The sequence below is a fragment of the Lynx canadensis genome, chromosome A2, assembly GCF_007474595.2.
Source record: "Lynx canadensis isolate LIC74 chromosome A2, mLynCan4.pri.v2, whole genome shotgun sequence".
Taxonomy (NCBI): domain Eukaryota; kingdom Metazoa; phylum Chordata; class Mammalia; order Carnivora; family Felidae; genus Lynx; species Lynx canadensis.
In genome coordinates this window covers 91,257,067-91,280,949 of record NC_044304.2, presented here as the reverse complement: position 1 = coordinate 91,280,949, position 23,883 = coordinate 91,257,067, and positions in this window count along the sequence as shown.

Genomic DNA, 23,883 nt, shown 5'->3' with positions numbered 1-23,883 from the left:
AGGCTCCAGGCTCCGAGCCATCAGCCCAGAGCCTGACGCGGGGCTCGAACTCACGGACCGCGAGATCGTGACCTGGCTGAAGTCGGACGCTTAACCGACTGCGCCACCCAGGCGCCCCGACCATGGAATCTTTCAATGCATGCATACATTAGAATATAGCAAGAATCTGCTAGAGAGATTCAGTAAGACATGAATCTGCCCCCCTCCCTCCAAATTCTTAAACTGAAGGGCTTCCACATACTACTAGCTGGTGTCTCCAAACTGCTTTGAAGGATAACTCTGTACCCTTAGGTTAAAGGAAAATGCAAAGAATCCATCCATGATGACGCATATTTGAGAGAAAACACAAATACGCAATAAGAAAACTGTCGTTATGTGCGCTGCATTACATGTATCTGGCCTATAATCTTGCTGGGATGCTAATTTCAAAAGCATCTAAATCTAAATAAATTAAGTACAATTTTCAGACATGTTATGAGGAAAAATCAAAGGGGTACCCTTATTATAAGGGCAATGAAATAAACTCTAGAAATCACCTTTTTTTTAATATTTTATTTTTAAATAATCTCTATACTCAACACAGGGCTTGAACTCACAACCCTGAGATCAAAAGTTGCACACTCTACTGACTGAACCAGCCAGGTACCCCTAGAAATTACTTTTACTTACACTTCTATTATTTATTGGAGCCAGTCCCTATTAGCCCTGGAAATAAATAGGTCATTCTTGTCACCTAATACTTAGCATGAAAAACTTCCCCTAGAAAAGTGAAATGCCTTTTAAAAATACGTTGACTGTAAATAATCTCTGAAAGTAGGAAATTCTAAAAGATACTGTTATTAAGACAGACAGAAAAGCTCAACAAATCAAGTCACATTATCCACCGTACATCCAAATAATGCTTGCGTGCACACGTTTCTGTGCCTGTGTGTATATGTTATGGCAGGGAAATCTTGTAACCAACTGTAACCTAGAAAATAATTACTACTTGCAACAAGCGAACTCTATAAGCTGATGAGTCTGACTCTGAAAAGCCCAAATAGAAGGAACAACTGCTCCCCTAAAAGAGGGAGATAGGACATAGATCATCGCTAAAGGGTCTTCTAGATTAGGACAAGCTAACAAATAGTGTCTAATGACATAAAGTCAGAATCAAATGTAGAGTATCCCTTAGCCCTAAAATGCATCTTCATACACGAAGAAAAAAAACCAAAACATAATACTGGAGACTTCCAATTTTGTATGAATTTGTGTCTAAACTGGAAAAGAAAGAAAATCCTTAGTCTCACCACTGTTTTCTTCACTGGCATACACTCAGCTCTTGCTAGACACAACTTCAGGTCAAAGGCATGATAGAATTTGACTACCTCTATGTACGAAACAGAAAGGATAAACCAATAGAGTCACAAGCAGCCATGACCTCATTAGGGTGGGTTGGTGGAGCCTGGGAGTCACCAACTAGAGGAGAGCCATTTTTTTCTTCCCTCTGTGTAAACTCTTGGCCTCAACCCAGGAGCACACACTGGGCTGTTTTTTTGTTTTTGTTTTTGTTTTTTTTTTTATTTTTTTTTCAACGTTTATTTATTTTTGGGACAGAGAGAGACAGAGCATGAACGGGGGAGGGGCAGAGAGAGAGGGAGACACAGAATCGGAAACAGGCTCCAGGCTCTGAGCCATCAGCCCAGAGCCTGACGCGGGGCTCGAACTCACGCACTGCGAGATCGTGACCTGGCTGAAGTCGGACGCTTAACCGACTGTGCCACCCAGGCGCCCCTACACTGGGCTGTTTTTAATGTTCTATACATGACCTAGGTCTCTATGCTGCTCATGTGTTTTGATATAAAGCTGAACAAACTCTCTAGCTGTTGCCTCTACCAGAGGAAAATTAAAGCATAATGAGGGCTTTGTGCATCTCACATGCTGGGTTGAAGAAAGGATTCCTACAAGACATCTTGATTCTCTTTTATGAAGGAAAAAGCCTGGGTACCATCTTTCTGTCCATTTTGTGACAGTTTTTTACTGGTTGTTGCTCTGAAGCAAATGAATACTTTGAAGTAATATGGATTTCACTTTTCAATTAATTTATTAAATGATAACATAAAGGAATTTATTCACTTCTGAGAAGTCAGTCTGAACTATGCACACTGAGTTTCTGGGAAGCTGCCTCCTGGCATGGACTCCTGAATGAAATGTTCCCCAGATCAGCATCCTCAGCAAACTGCCACCGATCCATCCCCTTTGTCCTTCTCTGCTCTTCCCTGCATGCGTCTACCGCCTCCATACCACCACTGCATCCTGAACCCTTTCCATGTGCACAGGGACGCCGTGAGAACCAGAGAAGACAGTGAGGAACTCACAGTCTACATCCACAGATTTCAACTGTCTGCAAAGACATTCAACTACTATGTAAGAAAATAATATAATCCAGCATGAAACTGTTTCATCCTCAAGAGTTTCCCTCTGTTTTAAAACTGTGAGCAGTTTCTTATGAAAAGCTGCAGAGGGTATTGGCTAAGACTCTAGATTCTAGAGCCAAATTTACTGTTTCAAATTCCACTTCCCCCCCCCTTCCCCTAAGTTAATGATCTTGGGCAAGTTATCTAAACTCTGTGTGCCTCAATTTCTCGACTTAGTAAATGCAAACAACAGTACCAACCTCAGGATTGCTGGGAAGATTGAGTATATGTAAGGTGAGCAGAACACTCTAGCTCTATCAGGGCTACTTATGACTGCACCACATAAGCAGCAAGAGTCTGAATATGTGCAAACAAAATTTTGTATTGCATCCAGGGCTCGGAATCGTTCTTGCTTACCCTCTGTCACGTCCATATGACAATTCCTCCGTCCCTGTCTCTTGAGGTCCATGCCTTACAGCTACATCACCCTGCATTTTCATCTCTATCCCAAGTGCCTATGTATTCCAAACACTTAGCACCTTTCTTGGCACAAAGGATGTGCTCGCTTATGAATTTAAAATAAACCTGACAACTGTTATCTGACAATAACATAAACAAACATTATTTTGCAAATTGTAATGATCCAAAAATGGGAAGGAGTTCTCAGGAGTATAACCATAATGAAGGCTGCTTTCATTAGTATAAACTGTTTTATTGGCTTCTTTTAGTTCTCTAGTATTTACAAACATTTATCACTGTTAAAAAGGGTATAACCCGGGGCGCCTGGGTGGCGCAGTCGGTTAAGCGTCCGACTTCAGCCAGGTCACGATCTCGCGGTCCGTGAGTTCGAGCCCCGCGTCAGGCTCTGGGCTGATGGCTCAGAGCCTGGAGCCTGTTTCCGATTCTGTGTCTCCCTCTCTCTCTGCCCCTCCCCCGTTCATGCTCTGTCTCTCTCTGTCCCAAAAATAAATAAACGTTGAAAAAAAAAAAAAAAAGGGTATAACCCTTACCAGCATGCGCTTTCCACTGATGGTCCTTAAAATTACTAATCTGTATTTCTGTGCCCAATTTGTTCAACTAACATTTGTTCGTGAGGGTGGTAGTCATTTGGTTACATGACTTAAAATATACATTATCTACAGGACAGAGGGAGAAAGATGGAACTTTGAGTTTTAGGGAAGCTCAATGACTTATGTGATTCATTTCCCACCTTTTAGGAAACAAATATCCATTCAAAACTATTATGAAAAAATGATTGTTGAGCCTATTTTATTATAAGTTCTTGAGAGAGTTCCTCAACCCCTATTTGTGGTCTGTTCCAATGCTGAATCATCTTATTTTCCCTCTTACATAGCTAACAAAACTCTCTTAATGCAATTTAGGTCCATTTTCTCCATTTGTGAAGCAGGATATGTTCAAAGATGGGTTGGAAGTATGCCTCTCATCTCTTAGGCAGAGTAGAAATCATGTGCCACTTTGTAAGCTCTACAGCAGGCTAGCACTAAAAATATCTACCAACCACACACAATAAAATACCTTGCACAAAAGTAAACCATAGCCATCCATGTGCTAAACATAAAAGAGAAGTACATTTAACTACATGGAAGTGATACTGCCTTGCAAAGAAGAATCCAAATGCATTATAATGTGGGGAGATGGAGGGGGGTGGATTACATTCAAACCCCAAAGTGAAAATTTGTATGGTCTTCTTTGGTGATAAAATGCAATCCTTTGAGAACCCAAGATAAAACTGAAAATACTGCCAGAGACATGGATAATTCCAAATATTTATCCCAGTACAGTTTTCAAAGAGACCGCTCAACACAAATCTTTGGAGTAATAGCCCTGTTACTCATACTTTACAGACACGCGCTAGTCTTGGGGTCATTGTACTGGCTGTTCTTTCATCTTGGAATGCTCTTCCTGATATATATGCCTGGCTCACTCTCCACTTCCTTCCAGTTTTTCCCAATGTCACCTTCTCTCTGAGACATGGTGGACCATCCTATTAAAAATTACAACCTATGATATCCACACACCCCTGTATGCCCAATCTCCATTACCATGCTCATTTTTTTTTCTTTTTCCATAGTACTCACCATGTAACTTATCATTGATTATGTTTTTATCTATCTGCTAGAATATAAGTGCCATGAAAAAAGAAATTTAGGGTTGTTTTTAATCACTTATGATCCAAAGGGCCCAGAATAGTGCTTGCATATAAGAGGCCCTCAATAAATACTTGTGGAGTGAATTTTAAAAATGTTACTTCACAAATCAAACCACAAGAAATAATTCCATCTCTCTCTTTCTCTCTTCCTCTCTCCTCTCTCACCTATGTACACACACACACACACACACACACACACACAAACACACTAGTTATTAAGTCTTAATCTGAAAAAATTTTTAATGTAAAAATTTTAATTGCAAAGTTGTCAAGTTCAAACTTCATAAGAGAAGAAATAAGAATCAAAGCCTATTAAATATTTGCAACCTTCTCTGCTCCCTCATTATTCAAAGATAGGATGATGAAAAGAGAAATCAAGAATCTCTAGTTCTAGTGAAAACACGCTGCAGAGAACAGGAGCTATAAAAAGGCATGATTAATAGCTCGAACATAACTAAAATACCCAACTGCACAAGGGCCAGAAGGTGCAGGGACAAGTGTAGCTGTTTTTCTCATCAAGTGGGATATAAGAACTGAAACTGACCCCCCCGCCCTATGGAGACAGGATGGTCTGCAAACACTCTCCACACAGACACGCACACACCCAGCTACTACGACAGCAACAATATCTGCACTTAGAGTTCTTTTCCTCCTCAACACTTTCTGCAATGAGCATATGATACTAAAATGAAAGCATACGGACTTCTTCTAACCTAATTATTTCTTGAGAAAGAGAAATAACACAATTAACTTTGAAAGCACAGATTTTGGAAATATGTTTGTTGAAAACTGTTGGAAATTCAGAAACACATGGTTGATTGATTAAGTGTTAAAATATTTATTAAATATGGAAATCCACTGCAAAAAAAAAATGGAAAGTTCTTCCATTAAGCTGAAGGCTATGTCTAACGCTGGGTTGAGTCATCTCAACAAGAAGCTCAGCGAAGGTACTTATGATTACAGCTTATTTATAATGGGATCCAAAACAACAGAATGATAAAGAGTGAAGAGCCAGAACATAAAAGGAAAAACAGAGAACTGAGAATGACTAAAAGTTTTTTTTTTTTCCAAAAGGCATTGTATTTTTATTATTTTTATTTTTTTAATTTAAATCCAAGTTAGTTAACATATAATGTAATAATTATTTCGGGAATAGAATTTAGTGATTCATCACTTACATATAACATCCAGTGCTCATCCCAACAAGTGCCTTTCTTAATGATCCTCACCCCTTGCGCCCTTCCCGCCACCCAACATCCAGCCAGCAACTCTCAGTTTGTTCTCTGTATTTAAGAGTTACTTATGGTTTGTTTCCCTCTCTGTTTCTGTATTATTTTTGCTTCTCTTCCCTTGTATGCATTTGTTTGGCATTTTAAATTCCACATATAAGAATGACTAAAAGTTTTATTAAAAGCCACTGCGAGGGGTACCTGGATGGCTCAGTCAAGAGCCTATGACTCTTGATTTTGGCTGAGGTCACGATCTCACGGTTCGTGGGTTTGAGCCCTGCATTAGGCTCTGCGCTAGGGTGCAGAGCCTGCTTGGGATTCTCTTTCTTCCTCCCTCCCCCTGCCCCTGACCAGCATGCGTGTGCTCTCTCTCTCTCAAAATAAATAAATGAACTTAAAAAAAAAAAGCCACTGCTAAAAGGGTGAATTTTGTATGCTAAGAGGGTGATTTTTATGATACATGAATTATATCCCAAGAAAGCTGTTATCAAAAACTATATTAAAAGTTAGGATTGTTGTCATAAACAAATACAAAGTTTTCACAGAAGAAAAATGGACTTTGTTATAATAACTGCTACTTTCTATAAAATTTTGGAAACCATTTCTTCTTCAATGATCTGTTCCTTTAGATTTTTGCCTTCTGAAGCTCTTCAGATAAAACATGTTTTTATAAAAGAAAATAAAGCAAGCTATTAAAATAGAGCATCTTATCCTCTAATCCAGTTCAACATATAGATTCCAACACTCAGCCTAGTTTAGGAACCAAGAGCCCAACCTTTTATCCCACTGCCCATCAGCCTCTTCGTGTCCTGCTTTCCTTCCCTTTCCTCACTTCCTGGCTAGGAACAGCCCTGTGGAGGATAGAGACTACTGAGGTCTGGACTGATGCAGAGAGGCCTCCCATCCCAAAGTAATTAAGATGCATTGTTACTCATTCAATTTTAAGAAAACAAATCCCACCTGATATCTGAACTAAAACTATGTGAGGGGACAAACAAGAAACAAAATTATACAGCATAGAGCATACAGTCAATGATACTATAATTGCCTTGTATGGTGACAGATGGTAGCTACACTTGTGGTAAGCACAGCACAGTGTATCAACTTGTGAAATCATGGGGCGCCTGGGTGGCTCAAGTCAGTTGAGCATCAGAATCTGGATTTCAGCTCAGGTCATGATCCCATGATTGTGGGATCCAGCCCTGCGACGGACTACACCCTGAGTGTGGAGCTTGCTTAAGAATCTCTCTCTCTCTACCCCTCTGCCTGACTCGCATGTTCCCTCTGTCTCTAAAATAAAACAAACAAACAAACAACCAAACAAACAAACAAACTTGTGAAAGTGCTATGTTGTACATACCTGGAACTAATGTAACATTGTGTGTCAACTATAACTCAATTAAAGAAAAGAAACATGATTTACTTGTTTTGTTAAATTCCTGGAAAGAATTCAACTACATCAAAGCTGGAACCCACAATTAGCACCAGGGTCCAAACGTTCTACCCTCCTGGAATACTCGATAGGAATCACAGCTCTCATGAAACAATCCGAGTAACGCAGTGATTTGAATACACAAGAAACTGGGCACCAATTTCACACCAAGAAATGATCATGATGGAAGCTTAAAAAAAAAAAAAAAAAGTAACATTTATTGAGCTCTTACTATATACCAAATACTCAGCCACAAGCTTTATGTGTATTATGTCCTTTAATCCTCACAACAACATATGAGCTGGGTATTATTCTTGCTCCAGTCTTATTGGTGTAAAAAGTTACAGGCATGCCAAGTTCACACAGTGAGCTAGTGGCAAAGGTAGGCTTTGAGCACACGCAGCCTAATTCTAGAACCTCCAACCCTTAATCACGATCCTATAATGTTTCCAAAAAATTGTATCAGGGACTTATTTCACTACAAATTAAGACTTATTCTTTTCTTTTTTTTTTTTAATGTTTATTTATTTTTGAGACAGAGAGAGACAGAGCATGAATGGGGGAGGGTCAGAGAGAGGGAGACACAGAATCTGAAACAGGCTCCAGGCTCTGAGCTGTCAGCACAGAGCCCGACGCAGGGCTCGAACTCACGGACCGTGAGATCATGACCTGAGCCGAAGTCGGCCGCTTAACCGACTGAGCCACCCAGGCACCCCGAATTAAGACTTATTCTTAAAAAAAAAATAGTAGATTCTGCAGGAATCAAGTAATACACAAAGAATTATAAATTAAAGAATTGATATGGATAATATCAAAAAAATTATTAATGTTAAAACAAAAGACACGATACAATGAGAATGGATGAGCCATAGTATCTTTTTTTCATTTTACTTATTTTAGAGAGAGAGAACAGAGGGGAGGGACAGAGGTGGGGGGGGGGAGGGAGAATATCATAAGCAGGATCCACACTCAGCATGGAGCCCCACATAGGGCTCGATCCCATGACCCTGGTATCATGACCTGAGCCAAAATCAAGACTTGGACACTCAACCGACTGAGCCACCCAGGTACCTCATGCCATAATAATTTATAAAAGTATCTGCAATAACCAATAAAAGAAAAGAATCCATAATATATTTTAAATGCCTATAAATTAATAAAAGACAAATATTCTTATAGAAAAATGGCAAAAGTATATGAGTAGACCATTTAGAGGAAGAAATATGATCACCAAAAATGCTCAATCTCATTAGTCATCAAGGAAATGGGAAGTAAAATAATTACACACCATTCACATCCATAATGTTTTTATAAGTTTTTAAATCTTATGGTTCCAAATGATTATGAAGATGGAGACGTACAGAAATTCTCATGCACTGCCAGGGGACGCAAATTGGTATATCACTATGTGATGTGGCATTATGTACAGAAGTTGAGAATGCACAAACCCGAAGAATCAACAATGGCTCTTCAAAATATATGTCCCACAGAAACTCATGCACATGTGTCTATCAATGGCAAATACTGCTTTAAGAGTGAAAACTTGAAAACAATCCATAAATACCACTAATATAAAAAGAAAGAAATGATGGTAAGTTTGTAACATAGAAAGCCAGACAACAATAAAAAAAAGAATAAATTCAATTATTTTACCTGTACCAACTTAAGAAACTGAAAGTCAATGTTGATCAAGAAAGAAATAGGTATTAGGAAGAAGAACTGAATGTATATTTTACAACTGAAAAATATAGTACCAGAAGTAAAAAAAAAAAAAAAAAAAAAAAAAATCCTGGCTGGCCTTAAGCAGCCAGTAATGAAATAGCAGAATGAAGACAATAAAAATCATCCAATCTGAAGAAGAGAGAGAAAAACTTCTTTCTTTAAAGTGAGGAGAGCTTCAGATCATGGGATACAATTTCAAAACGTCTAACACATGGATAAATGGAGTCCACATGGAAAAGAGTAAGATAATGGAGGAGGAAGAGGAAATTGAAGAAATAATAGCAGAAAACCTATCAAATTTGGTAGAAGACACAAATTTATAGATTCAACATTTGAATAACCTGTCTTGTTTGTATGTTGTTGAGTTTTAAGTTTACTCTATATATTATGGATATTAATCTCTTATCAGATATATGATTTGCAAGTATTTTCTTACATTCTATGGGTTATCTTTTTACTTTGTTAATATAGTCGTGATACACACACACAAAAAAAAAAAGAAAAGAAAGTCAATGGTGAGAAGTACCAAAAGGACGTATATGAAACCAAATATGTACATGTAAAAAAACACACAAAATAGTAATATACACTGTTTATGGATAAATATTTATGTAGTTAAAGTATAAAAAGCCAAGAAGGATGCACATTAATTGCAAGATAATGATTTTCCCTGGGAAGGATGGGGAAATGGAAGGCAGGAGAGCATCAACTGAATCTATAATGTTTATTACTTAAAAAAAAAAAAAAAAAAAAAAAAACTAGGGCTACCTGGGTGGCTCAGTTGGTTAAGTTTCTGACTTGTGCTCAAGTCATGATCTCACAGTTTGTGGGTTAGAGCCCCATGTCTGTGCTGACAGCTCAGAGCCTGGAGCCTGCTTCGGATTCTGTGTCTTCCTCTCTCTCTGCCTCTCCTCTGCTCATGTTCTGTCTCTCTCTCAAAAATAAATAAACATTTAAAATTTTTTTTAAAAACTATTAAATTTGTGTTGATTCTGTATGGTGAGTACAAGTGCCTATCACATTACAAGGAGTTTTAAATTTAAAAAAGCAACAAAAGTTGTCCTAAATAAATTTTCACAAACACCTTCACACGGTCGATTTTGTAGACTCCACATAACAGCCAAGGGATGAATAGCACAAGCGCAGAGATGTCTCTAATACTATGGCCAGAAGAACTACAAGAAACAAAAATTAATGTTTCTGAAAGCTGCAGGGAGCTTCACATTGACTCAACCTTCTGAAACCTTTTTATTTTTATTATTGAGAGAATGAGACAGTGAGCGAGAGTATGTACAAGTGGGGGAGAAGCAGAGAGGGAGAGAAAGAATCCCAAGCAGGCTCTGCGCTGTCAGTGCAGAGCTCAACTCAGGGCTCCATCTCATGAACTGTATGAGATCATGACCTGAGCCAAAATCAAGAGTGAGCCACCCAGGCACCCCAACCTCTTAAAACCTAAACCAGAGCTGCTCAAAGAAGACCTGCCTTGTAGGTATCAGGCTCACCACCAGGAATCCTATAAGTCAGATCATGACCCATTAGAGGGCTCTGAAATCACTGTAGTGCACCACAGCCAGCATTTTTTAGAAAATAACAAAGACAGAGTAGAATGCGGCCCCTGGGTGGCTCAGTCATTTGAGTGTTCCACTCTTGACTTTGGATCACGTCATGATCACATGGTTTGTGGGATCAAGCCCCACGCTGGCTTCTGAGCTGATGGTGTAGAACCTTCTTGGGATTTTTTTCTCTCTCCCTCTCTCTCTCTATCCCTCCCATGTACATTCTCTCTCAAAATAAATGGATAAGCTTTATAAAAAAAAAAAAAAAGTAAAAAAAAAGAACAGAGTACAATGAAAAGTATACTACTGCATGTATTAAGGATAAGTATTTTTCAGGACACACTTGTTTCGGTATTTGGTGTGTTTGTGTTTTCACATGTTCACATAAAAACTTCTACACAAATGCTCACAGAATTATGCAGAATTCCCAAAAAGTAAAAACAACCCAAATCTCTATCAAGATGAATGAATAAGAGAATATTATTTAGCAATACAAAGGAATGAAGTAACACCTCATGCTATAACATGGATAAACCTTGGAAATACTATGCTGAGTAAAAGAAGCCACTCATAATCATACACAGTGTATTATTCCATTTATATGAAATGTCTAGAACAAACAAATCTACAGAGACAGAAAGTAGATGGTTGCCTAGGGGTGAGGATGGGGGTAGGCAGTGTGGGAGAGTTTGGGGGATTGTATGGACTTCGTGAGGTGATGAAAACATTTTAAAGTTGACAGTGGGGGTCATTGCATTACTGTTTGAATATACTAGTAAACGTTGAGTTGTAAACAATTGTTAAGTGGGTGAATTATAAGGTATGTAAATTATAATCCAATAAATCTCTTACTAAAATATATACATACAGGGGCACCTGGGTGGCTCAGTGGTTGAGCATCTGACTCTTGATTTCAGCTCGGGTCATGGTCTCACGGTTCATGGGATGGAGTCCCGTGTCAGACTTTGCACTGACAGAGTGGAGCCTGCTTGAGACTCTCTCTCTCTCTCCTCTCTCTCTGTCCCTCCCCCACTCGTGCTTTCTCAAAAAATAAATTAATTAAAAAATATATATGTACACAATTAAAATATACATAATTTTGTTCCTGAGATTACATGGGGCCACTCAAGTCATGAAAACTTTTTGAGTTCATTTCTATGGGCCAGCTACTTGATCCTAATATTTTGATGTGGGACCTCCCCACCACCATATGCCTCTATTTTCTTTTCTGGTCTTTAACCTACTTTTAGATAGTCCATTCACACTAAGCTACGAGTGCTTAAAAACAGCACAGAGTGCCATCCATCCCTCTCTGAGGTCTCTACTTATACTAAAGAAACTATTCTCTAGTGGTGTTTATTTTTTGTTAGGACACTTTTTAATGTTTATTTTTATTATTTATTTTGAGAGAGAGAATACAAGCAGGGGAAGGGCAGAGAGAGAGGGAGAAAGACAATTCCAAGCAGACTCCATGCTATCACCACAAACCCCGACGCAGGTTCAATCCTAAGAACTAAGAGATCATTACCTGAACTGAAACCAAGAGTTGGAAGATTAACCGACTAAGCCACCCAGGTGCCCTTGTAGTGGTGTTTATTTGGATTTAAGTCAGATGTGCAGAGCTTTTTGAGTCATGGAGATTTCACGGAGTAATAGTATTATATAGATATTATCTATATCTACCTCCTAAGAAACACAGAAAGTAAATCTTTTATATTAACTTGTTAGGCCATAAAATGGTGTAGTAAACATTGGGGGTGAGGCAAAAATAAAGATAAAATAATAGACAAGGAAGTATCTGGGACTTAGTTAAAGGGAAACAAAGACCAGGTGTTGTACTTCGTTCAAAAACCCAATTTAAAAAATCAAAATTATCAAAATTCCAAGAATAAATATCAAGGGAACTCCTTGGTTGAATTATGTCACATGAGTTTAGATCCATCAAAAACACTACATGGTCACTCTCCCAGAAGACATGCATCATTGTCTTAAAGAAAATGCAGCTCCAGGCACCAAACGGCAAACTCTGGTGAATAAAGTCACACACAAAGGTTAAACGGCTTGGATTTATTTTTGTTGGGGGAGATGAGGCTATAAACTGACATGAATGATTTTGTCACAGCGATTAAGGCTGCAGAGAGATGGCAGGCAGCCTCACGTGCCGCAATGTCAGTGTGCCAACCACTGTCCAAGTTCCCTGCCTTCTCTCTCCTTCCCATCACAGCCCTGCCTTTCCTCATAAACCTCGCTTCGAATGTGAAGCAAGAGCGACAGCCATTTCAGTTCAGATGCTCACAGTGACGGGATCCTCACGAACCTGGGCATGCCATCTACAAGGTGTCTCTGTAGGGTGAGCAAGAATAGTTGTGGGAGGAAGAGGAACAAAGAGATCACAGATAAGGGAAAGTCCATGGCTCCTCTCAAGCTCATCCCAACAAAAGATTTTAATAATCTCAGGGAAAGAACTACTCTAACCATTGGAAATAAATCAAAAGTACGTAAAATCGTAACATAAATGGTGACAGAACTCTTTCCTGCAACTTTGAGACAGAAAATTGAAACAAAGCCAAAATATTTGCTGAGCATCAACTATACGTCAGGCACAACAAGAAGCAGTGAACGAACAACAGTAAATTTGAATGACAAAGTCCCAGACCAACATTATTCAGTCTAGTTCATGGGAACACCTTCTATTAACATACCCAAGTTTTCAGTGCCCCAGTCCCCCACCCCACACACCAACACACACATAAGCAGGAATAATTTTATGACCAGCCTCTGAGGCAAGTTTTACTATACCTGCAAAAGTGCCTCATCATTTCTTAATACTGAGTCTGAATCCTGTGACAATGCAGTGATGGATCATTCTAGAAGACTCTGAGAGGCACATGCTGAGCAACTATGGAGGGTGGACTGAGCACATAACTCAGAGTTTAAATTCAGGGAATGAAGAGTAATGAGAACAAACAGAAAAACGATTTTAGGAAGGTAATTAATCCAGCAGTAAAAAGCAGAAGGGGCACTTCACTCCATGTCCAAAGAAAAGAAGGAAGGAGAGACGACTGAAGGGAAACAAAAGAAACAAACAGAAAAAATAAAAGCCATACCCAACCCCCGCCCAAAAAAAGATTTAAAGAAAAGTAGTAAAACGGAAAGCTTGTTGAACTATAACACATTTTCCAAATCGCAAAATAATCAAGTCCAGCAATGTGCAGCAGGGATGGGTCCTAACACTGAATGTAAATAACCTTTCAGAGACTTGTTTTTTCTTTAGTTGCTAAGAGAAAAAGAGGAACTTGACAGAAATAGAGTAGGGGAGAAATACAAAATAAACCAAGGGTCATGGGGAAAGTGAACAGAGGAAGACTAGGCTCACGGGAAAACAATAAATGGAAAAAGGCAACAGGAAAGTGCTCAAACTTGTACTGAGAGATGAAGAGAAATAAATAACTGACCAGGGAAAACCTAACCTAATAACAGGGGTCTGGGGACATGGCATCAATGATTTCATCCAGCCAACATCTGCTTGTTGAGCACTATGTACACGGAACCATGTACAAGGCTGTGTGTCAACGCTGGGAAGAAATAAAAATGAAGATGAGGATGCATGCCTTCGCCCCTTGTTTTTTCTGTACAATGAAATTAATGTAAAATAATTTTTACCCTATCACCCTAAGAAAACTGCAAACTTCATGATTTCATCATCAGAACATATAGGAAATGTCCTAAATATCTCATTAATCAATGACTTCACATTGATTTCACATGAAACTGGTTAAGCTATAAATTAATAGTATTCTCCCTTCATTAATTCTGAGAACATTGTCTATGCAAGATGATTAAGAACTGTAAGAACATCATGCTAAACTTACTTCAGAAATTAAATGAGACTTTTCAGTATCTCAGCACCAATAATATTTTTCTTCCTGTTTTACCCTAGAAAATCCTGAAAACCAACAAAAATTGCTATACCGTGGTTTGAAATACCTTATCTCAAGTCACCCTCCCAGGCAGAAATTGCTTCAACTTTGTGACCACAATGAACACTACTTGAATTTTGCCCACCTTTTTATCAATATCTGTCCAAGATTTAACGTACTTTTATGAGGAAATACATTTGAAAAAAAAAAAAACCCAATGTAACATTTATAGCTAAACTAGATGTACAAAGTCCTAAAGTGTGAACACAATTCTGCGGTTCTGAATCTAAATTTTCATCACCTTCAGTGATGTTTAAGTTTTTATCAAAATAAATAAAAATCTTCCTAAGAAATGATGGCTTAATTATTTTACATAATGGTACATTTGTAAATGCATCTGTAAAAACCAAATTCCCATTCTTCTTATTAAACGTTATCTAAATTTTTTTGAAAGTTTAGGTAATGAAACTTGAAAGCACATGCAAGTACTCATAACTACTTCTAACTCCATATAATTCCAAACTCACCACGAAAATAACCCACTATTTATAGAAACAGAGACTGATACTGTCACCAGCAACATCCCACGATGGACCTCAAGACCTGACCTTTATTGCATAGATCCACCGACCTTTGTCCCACATTTTCCTTAAGTTCTTTTTTCCAGCTTATCTTTTAACAGGCAAAGGACCTCACAGCAACCCATGATGGAAACCGAAACGACTTTCTCAAGCAGTAACAACTGTCCTAAGAATTCCAGCCTGCCCAGACCACCCAGACCAGTTTGAGCTCAACCACCAACTCACATCTGTGCACATGGACCATGGAGCGACTGACAGGTACCTCTGCCTTGTTATAATGCTAAAATCTCTGCCCCAAAAGGAGCACAAACCTCATTAACATTACACACAATGTGTGTATAGGCTTGTTTCTCTAAGGCACATGTGTGACTTCATGCCTACCTCCACATCCAATGACAAAACGCCCCTTTCTGAATATTCTCCCTAACCCTAAATAAAAGGAACCCATTCACCCTTGCTCAGAGGGTCATGGCTTTGGAAGATATTCCCTGTGACCTCCTCACTTGCTGCAAGTCAAGTTTCCTTTGTGCAACAACTCTACCCGGTATAGTTCCTATCAATAACTCACCAAGGAGTGGACTACATTAGTTTGATTACAATACTAAAATTATCCATGTCAGTAAAATAAATGTTCCAAATAGCTACTGCAAAAGAACTCTTCAGTCATTAACATACCTTTATTTAATGCATACCACATGGCATTCAAAATGAGCCTGTTGCTCATTTTGTACAAACAAAGTGTGATTTTTCAGAGTATATAAAGCCATAAATCTTTAAGCCTCATCTCTTGACCCAGGAGAAGCAAAGTCCACGGTCTGAACTATGCATAATGGGGCAGAGTGAGCCCAGGAAAGCCCTCTCCCATCAGCCTTCAGACCTTTAAAAAAGGCCAACGAAGATGGGGCGCCTGGGTGGCTCAGTTGGTTGAGCGTCCGACTTCAGCTCAGGTTATGATCTCACAGCTCGTGAGTTCAAGCCCCACATTGGGCTCTGTGCTGGCAGCTCGGAGCCTGGAGCCTGCTTCTGCTTCTGTGTCTCCCTCTCTCTCTGCCCCTAACCCACTTTCATTCTGTCTCTCTCTAAAATAAACATTAAAAATAAAAAAATAAAAAATAAAAGACCAACAGAGTAAGATGGAGGAAGAAGAAGAAAGCAGGAAGAAGAAGGAATAAAGAAGGATAAGAATAGGAAGAAGAGGAAAGAAAAAAAGACAAGGAGAAGTGAGGAAGAAGAAGAAGGGAAATGGTTCTTCCCTCTGAAACAAAAACTTAAAACTCATGTGAGGATGAAAATGATCACTGGTGCCATGAGAGACAGGTCAGGCTAAAAAACACTCCGTTTCCTTAAAAACACAAGATCTAAATCAAGAGTGGAGCCAATCACTAAAACCTGCATGTGAGATTAAAAACTTAGATTGTGCTTCAGTCTGTTTCAGGTAGCTCTCTCTAGTTGGGACCCACCTGGCACAGCACACCTAATATCTTCTCCCTGTAACTGCGTTGTGATTTCCCTGAACTTTACCACCACACTTCTATCCACACCCTGCTCCTGCCCATGTTCTGATGACCCTAGACAGTTGTCTTCAGACAACTGCTCCCCCAGGCTACTTTAGATTAATACCACAATCTTGACAGCTCATTATGCCCACTGAGGATACATAGCTGGGTTCCTGGCCAGACCCCTGACAGTGTATTCTAAAGGCATTAAAAATCCACTTGAGAATTCACAGAAATCTACAGAACTAGTTTTTGTCAAGTGCCAGCTCTTTCTACAGCATCTTGCTACCTAGTCCAAAGAATGAGAAACCACTTAAAGTTTGAGCTGTGACCAGCGGTGCCAAATCACATGTACCAGCCTGACTCCCAACCTTCTGACCTCACTAGTGGGGGAGTGGGGGGGGGGAGGGGAATGAAGGCAATTTCTCCCAACCAAGCCTATATAAGAAGTAAACAGGAAAAAAAATAAAATAAGAAGAAGAGCAATTGACTGACTAGAGGTAAAGGCTAGAGACATGAGTTAGTGCCAAGTAGAATAAGGGGTCTAAGAAAACTGTCAACCAGGAGTTCTCCTGCCTCAGGTAGAAAATGTTAAAGCCACTTGCAAAATGTGAGCTCTTGAGGCCCATCTTCAGGAAAGCCTCATTGATTTCTCATTCTTCCAAAAACGGTTATCTAATGTTCTTTACTTGGGACAAAAAAAAAAAAAAAAAAAATGCCGCAAAAGGGCAACTACTGCTCAGTGGTAACTGAAATGCCCTGGTACAAAATCGATTTTTAAAAAGGAGAAAAATGTTGATCTACCCTTGCTGGTACATGCATATGATTCTGAAAAACCTCTTCAACATAAACAAACAGATGGTGGGGGGTGGGGGCCAGGGGGTGGATTAAGTTGTTTATTCCTTCTCTTCCCAGTTATAACTGCTGGTATTTCTTGGTCATGGTATGGCATTTTTTATTTTCAAAATCAAATTACATCTAATAGTCTGCTCTAGGGAAGACAAAACAGATTTTGATCTTAAAAGCAACTCAAATGATGAAATCAGAAATAAAGGACAACTAGAAGTCTAAAATCATTTTTATATATGAATTTATATTCTAAAAATACAGCACACGGATAAGTAAAAAATAAAAACACAGCACACTGAACTCTATTTTAATTATGTGTAAAAGAGTTACAATTATCAAAGGGGGCTATAAATTCAATATTTAAAGACTAACATTTATTCATGTATTCATTATTTTATACCATACCAAGTTCCAAAGAGGACTTGAGGATGTTTACATGGACACTTACAAGATATTATAAGCAGATGAGAAAACTGGAGGGAAAGGAAAATTTATCACTTCAAGAAATATTTATTAAGTACCTACTCTGTGCCAGGCACTGGGCTAGGCAGTGGAGATGTGTGGTGAACAAACAGACAAGATCACTATTGTCATACACAATTCTCGTAGTTTATATTCCAGGGATGGCACACTGGAGGAACGACAATAAACAAGCCAATCATTAAAAAGAATGTCAAGTGCTGACAAGTGCTGGGAAGACAAGAGAGTAACATGACGTGATAGGGGGTGGGTGGACCACTTTAGGAAAGCAGACAGAGGAAACCTCTAAGATTACTTTCCCTAAGCCTGAATACAGATACAACGTTTCATATTGACAAATTATTACGAGTCAAGAGATATTTCAGATGACTCTTGAGCTGAAATGGGTGCTGATGAGCTAGGATGGAGCTGGAATGAAAACTCAGGCTATGACTCTGGCTTGGAGGAGGCCACAATTTGTCTCCAAACTTCTGGCGTCCCACCCAAGGAAGGAAACAATTACATGACAAATCTCTCCTCTTGGTCCTGATGAGGCACCATCCATAATGTTTTCCCCAGACTTCAATTAATACTGTAACTGGTTTCTCAGGAATAATTCTTACAATGTCCTTTAAAATATCCTTTTGAAAAGGTCTGATAAATTATTGAGGAGGTGAGTGATGCAAATAAGAAAACTGATCCCAATTCAGATACAAATTCTTGTGACTAACTTAAATCCAGAAAGATTTAAGATGAAAAAAAAAAATCTCTTAAATCTTAAGGATACACAGAGCTCCTTGACCCTGCATGCAAACTGGAATCCACTGGGGAGATTTTTTTTTTTTCATTACCCAGAATCCCGGTAGGTGAGGCAGCACCCTATGGAGGAACAGAGGATAGTTCCCCATAAATAGTTTCTTCCCTCCCCCATAAAGAGTTTTTTCTGAGTTTCGGACAGGTAAAACTCCAACAAGTACCGAGTACAGATATTCTATGCTGTTGTTTAGATGTAGATTCAAATATGTCTATGTGGCTAAAAGAATATCTGAGGTAGAAACAGAAATTATATCCACTTCTAGAAATGAAGACATGTAACAAGTGCTAAACACGACATCGATTCACACCTGAATGAAGTTAGCAAGGGAGGAGACGTGAGCAGGACCAAGAGTTTCTCAAAGAAATGTTAGGATGATTCCACCACAGAGATAAATGGGTAACTACATGTTAAATAAGTAGCATATATTACAGAAGGATTATTTTATTGGGATCTCTAACATTTTCTTTGAGAATTCTTCTCCTAATACTACTGCTTCCTGGTTGTATGACCTTGGGCAGGTTAATTAGCTTCCTTAAGCCTCAGTAGCCTCATCTGTAAAATGGATATAATATCTACCTCATAATGATAATACATGTAAATCACTCATCACAGTGCCTGGTACATGCTACATATTCAATAAATATTCATTATTCTTTTTCATTTCTTTCCCTTAATATTTGCTTTCTAGGGCTTTTATTACCAAAATAAATGTGTATACTTATTGTTACATGAAAGCATGACTAGATGCTCACAGAAGCTATCATTTTGGTTATTAATGATTATGTATCGCTTTTCCCTGAAAGCTTTGATATTTGGAACTCTGGAGCTACTTGCTCTGTGAAGCTACAAAAGATATTCTGTATCTTTTCTTTTGGAGAAAGGTAAGGGTATCGATCCCTGTTTAGCATTTGTTTCTCTTTTATGAAACTTTGACCACAAAAGAATATACATAATTTTGGTACTGACTGTTGAATATTAAAATCTTCAAATTACACAGAAAGATTATAACAATAAGTGTACACATGCAATTCCAAACTAGAACATGACCCTTGAAGAGGTGTTTTTCATCTTTTAAATGTTAAGTATCTTTATACAGTCCATTCTCATTCTCAAATTAGTAGAAATAATGTATTCCTACTGTTTCTGCAAGCTGCAAAAAACATAAGGTTCCAACGGGACCAAATGTAAGAAAGTTTTGATCTCACTGCCATTGAACGACATCTAAAGAAATGTTGGTGGCCTCCTGCCATAAAGCCAGTTAAGCATAGTGGTTAAGCCCAGGCAGTGCAGTGGAGTTAAAGTACCTGGGTTGAGGGGCGCCTGGGTGGCTCAGTCGGTTGAGCATCCGACTTCGGCTCAGGTCATGATCTCACGGTTCGTGGGTTCGAGCCCCGCGTCGGACTCTGTGCTGACAGCTCAGAGCCTGGAGCCTGTTTCAGATTCTGTGTCTCCCTCTCTCTCTGCCCCCCCTCCCGCTCATGCTCTGTGTCTCTCTGTCAAAAATAAATAAACATTAAAAAAAATTAAAAAAAAAAAAAAAAGTACCTGGGTTGAATCCTTTCTCAGCTACCTACAGGCTTTGTGGTTTTACAGCTGATAAGTACTACCTGTCACATGATTCTTGTGGGACTGCAATGAGTTAATGTGCACCAAGTACTAAGAAAACTGTTGGGTACATAAAAACTAACCACATAAGTTATTGTACTTAAGTATGTTAGTGTACACTATAACATATATGATAATACTACTATAAGCACTTCTCTCTTTTCCTGATTTGTTTCCTTCCTCCTTGTCACCACTCTCTTACCATCCTTTCCTCTTCTGCTCACTCCCCTCCTTTTATTAACATCCTTTTTCCCTTTGGACCTTATCCATGAAATATAATGATAAATGTGGCCTTATCTCAGCCCCACTGGAGCTACTGAGAGCTACTGACCTTACAGACTACTGCTCTCAATGAACCATGACAAGAAAGCAGGCCTCCCTCCATGTATATATTTAGAAAGGGCTTTATCACTAAAAATGACAGAATACTTCACATTCTTTGAAAGTTGAGAAAGCAAATAAAACTAAGAACGATTTTTACCAAGCCATAAGCTCTTAGAGTCATTCACAGTTTTTCAGGTATAAATGTAAAGAAGTGAAGAGAGGGGCGCCTGGATGGCTCCATCAGTTAAGCGTCCGACTTCAGCTCAAGTCATGATCTCACAGTTCGTGGGTTAGAGCCCCGCGTCTCGCTCTGTGCTGACAGCTCAGAGCCTGGAGCCTGCTTGAGATTCTGTGTCTCCCTCTCTCTGCCTCTCTCCCACTCGTACTCTGTCTCTCTCAAAAATAAATAAAACGTTAAAAAAATAAAAAATAAAAAATAAAGAAGTGATGAGAGATGGGTTCTTTTTGTATGCAGTGAGATCATTAGGCATAATTTCAAAGATGCCCCAAACACATATATACAAATTGGGATCTCACAGAGTAAAAACAAGACTTAAAGAAAACTCCCACAATTCTGAATACCATTTCTTTTAACAATTTAATTGTAAGGGAAGGATATTGGTAGGAGAATTTAAAAAAAATGTGGTAGGAAATGTCTCCTTCCTATTTATAGCAGAACAAACTTTTTACTGGTGGCAAAACTTTATCAATATTGAGCTACTTAGGTTTAACAAATGCCCATTAAGAAAAAAAAAATGCTTGTGCTATCCTTGCAAAATACTCCCAAAGCCATAATTCCTAGGAGCCCTTTTTTTGCCAGAGAAGCAGTACCGCAGACAATTTACCGTGAAGCTGACTCAGTGCTCCCAAGTGAAACAGCACAATTTTAACTACAGCTCATCCATGCTTAGGCACATGTATAAATATACTCATAAAAATGGAGCACACTAGAGGCGCTTGGGTGGCTCAGTTGGTTGAGTGCCCGACTTCAGCTCAGGTCATGATCTCGCCGCTGTTCCTGAGTTCAGGCCCCCCCACTGGGCTCTCTGCTGTCAGTGCAGAGACCACTTTGGATCCTCTGTCTCCCTCTCTCTCTGCGCCGCTTTCTCTCTCTCTCTCAAAAGTAAATAAGCCTTTTAAAAAAAATGGGAGCACATGACTACTTACCATCTTGCTATACCATCTGGCATTACTGATTATCAAAAGTATGATAATTTACAGATCTGTGTTTTTGCTACCTGACTACTTGAGAAGCTACAACACTATCCAGGGAAAGATACAGAGAAATGAGTAGCCCAACTATTCACTGAAAGCAAAGACTTATGATAAAAAGAAATTCTGCTATTTATAGAGAAATATCAATGGGTGAAAAATAAATAATTGAAAATATATGGGGTGAACACATGACAAAATAAACCACCAAATAACTTATCTTTGATGTTACAGTAAATCTGTCCTGCTTGGCAAGCCAAAAAAAAAAAAAAAAAAGGAACCATTAAGGTGCTTTTTCTTTTTTTAAGAAATTTTTTTTAATGTTTTCTATTTATTTTTGAAGGAAAGAGAGAGACAGAGCATGGGCTAGGGAGGAGCAGAGAGAGAGGGAGACACAGAATTCGAAGCAGGCTCCAGGCTCTGAGCTGTCAGCACAGATCCGACACGGGGCTCGAACTCACGGACCGTGAGATCATGACCTGAGCCGAAAAAGTACGCCTAACCGACTGAGCCACCCAGGTGCCCCTAAGGTGATTTTTCTTAAAAATAGCAATTAAATGATTATCAGTTATCAGTATCAAACCATCAATAAGGCTCAGGAGGCACTATCTTGCCCATATGGATCCCCAGTTAAAAAAGTTTTATCTATTTATCTGCAAACACCAAATTCCTTCAGCACAAATCACTTCAAGGCAGAAGAAAGAAAGACTGAATAATTTGAATATTCTAGTTCCCTGTGCTATTTTACAGGACTGAAATTATCTCAGACTAGGTAGACAACCTTGAGGATACCAAGGTTACCCACAATCAAACATGGTTTCTTGGACTATCATTTCTAGAACTTGATGGCAAAATAACCTTTCATTATGGGTTGATCATCACACTTGGGATAAAAACAAAGTATGCATTCAAGTAACTAACTGGACAGGTAATAAAGAAATCTTTTACAACATGGGCTCATCAACAGAATTATTATTTCACACCAATCATATTGCCAGTATTTCCCCAAAACTGAAATAAAAATTTCTTTTAAAAATATCAGTATTCTGTGGCACTTGGGTGGCTCAGTCAGTTAGGCATCTGACTTTGGCTCGGGTCATGATCTCACAGTTCATGAATTCAAGCCCCTTCGGGCTCTGTGCTGATAGTTCGGTGCCTGGAGCCAGCTTCAGATTCTTTGACTCCCTCTCTCTCTGCCCCTCCCCTGCTCATGCTCTGTCTCTGTCTCTCGAAAAATAAATAAACATTAAAAAAGTAATAATTTGAGTATTCTTTTCCATTCAGTGGTTAAAAACTGAAACAAGGACCCATTAAGAGTAAAATTAAGGTGTTTTATACCATCATAGTTCTTGTGAGCTTTCTGAAACACTGATACGTTACTGGTTTCCTTACTGTGGATCAATGACTTTATCTTACCAGGTGTGAAGTCATTCCTGAATTAGGTTAGATGACCTATAAGGTCTCTACCATCTCTAGGACTGTCAGATTCCACTTACTTATGTAAATTTTAGTAATGTGTAATTTACTTCTGGGAATGTGTTACATTCAGGTAATTAGGGCACCATTTTGCATTAAAGTGATGTCATAAAATTTCTAAATAGTACTCAAGCAGCCTGAGGGAGTAAATGTTATTTAACAAAAACTCATATAATGCTTACAATATACCCAGCATTGCTCTAAATGCCTTATAAACTCATTTATATGGTATTTTCAGTTTACTAACTAAATTCTTAGGAAGCTAACGAGTATGTGAATTAGCATTTACCAATAAATTAAAGTGAACAACCACCTGAACCTACCCTGTGAAATTAAAATTATTCATTTCTAACAACTAGGACCATCCCACAGTATCATGAGTCTGGTCAGTAAACTCTCTTTACTAAAGTCCTTCAATTGCCTTTGGGACAAAGTCCAAACTGCTCCACAAATCATGAAGGTACTGCAGCATTTACTCTCTGCTTTCCTGTTTTGGCTCATCTGTCCCCTAAATCCTAACTATTTGCACCTAACAAAAAAGTGTCCTAATTCCCAAATGTCCATGTACTTCTGCCCCTTTGGTTTGACATGCCCATCCCCTTCCTTTAATCTGGCCCATTTCAGCCTCAAAACACAGCT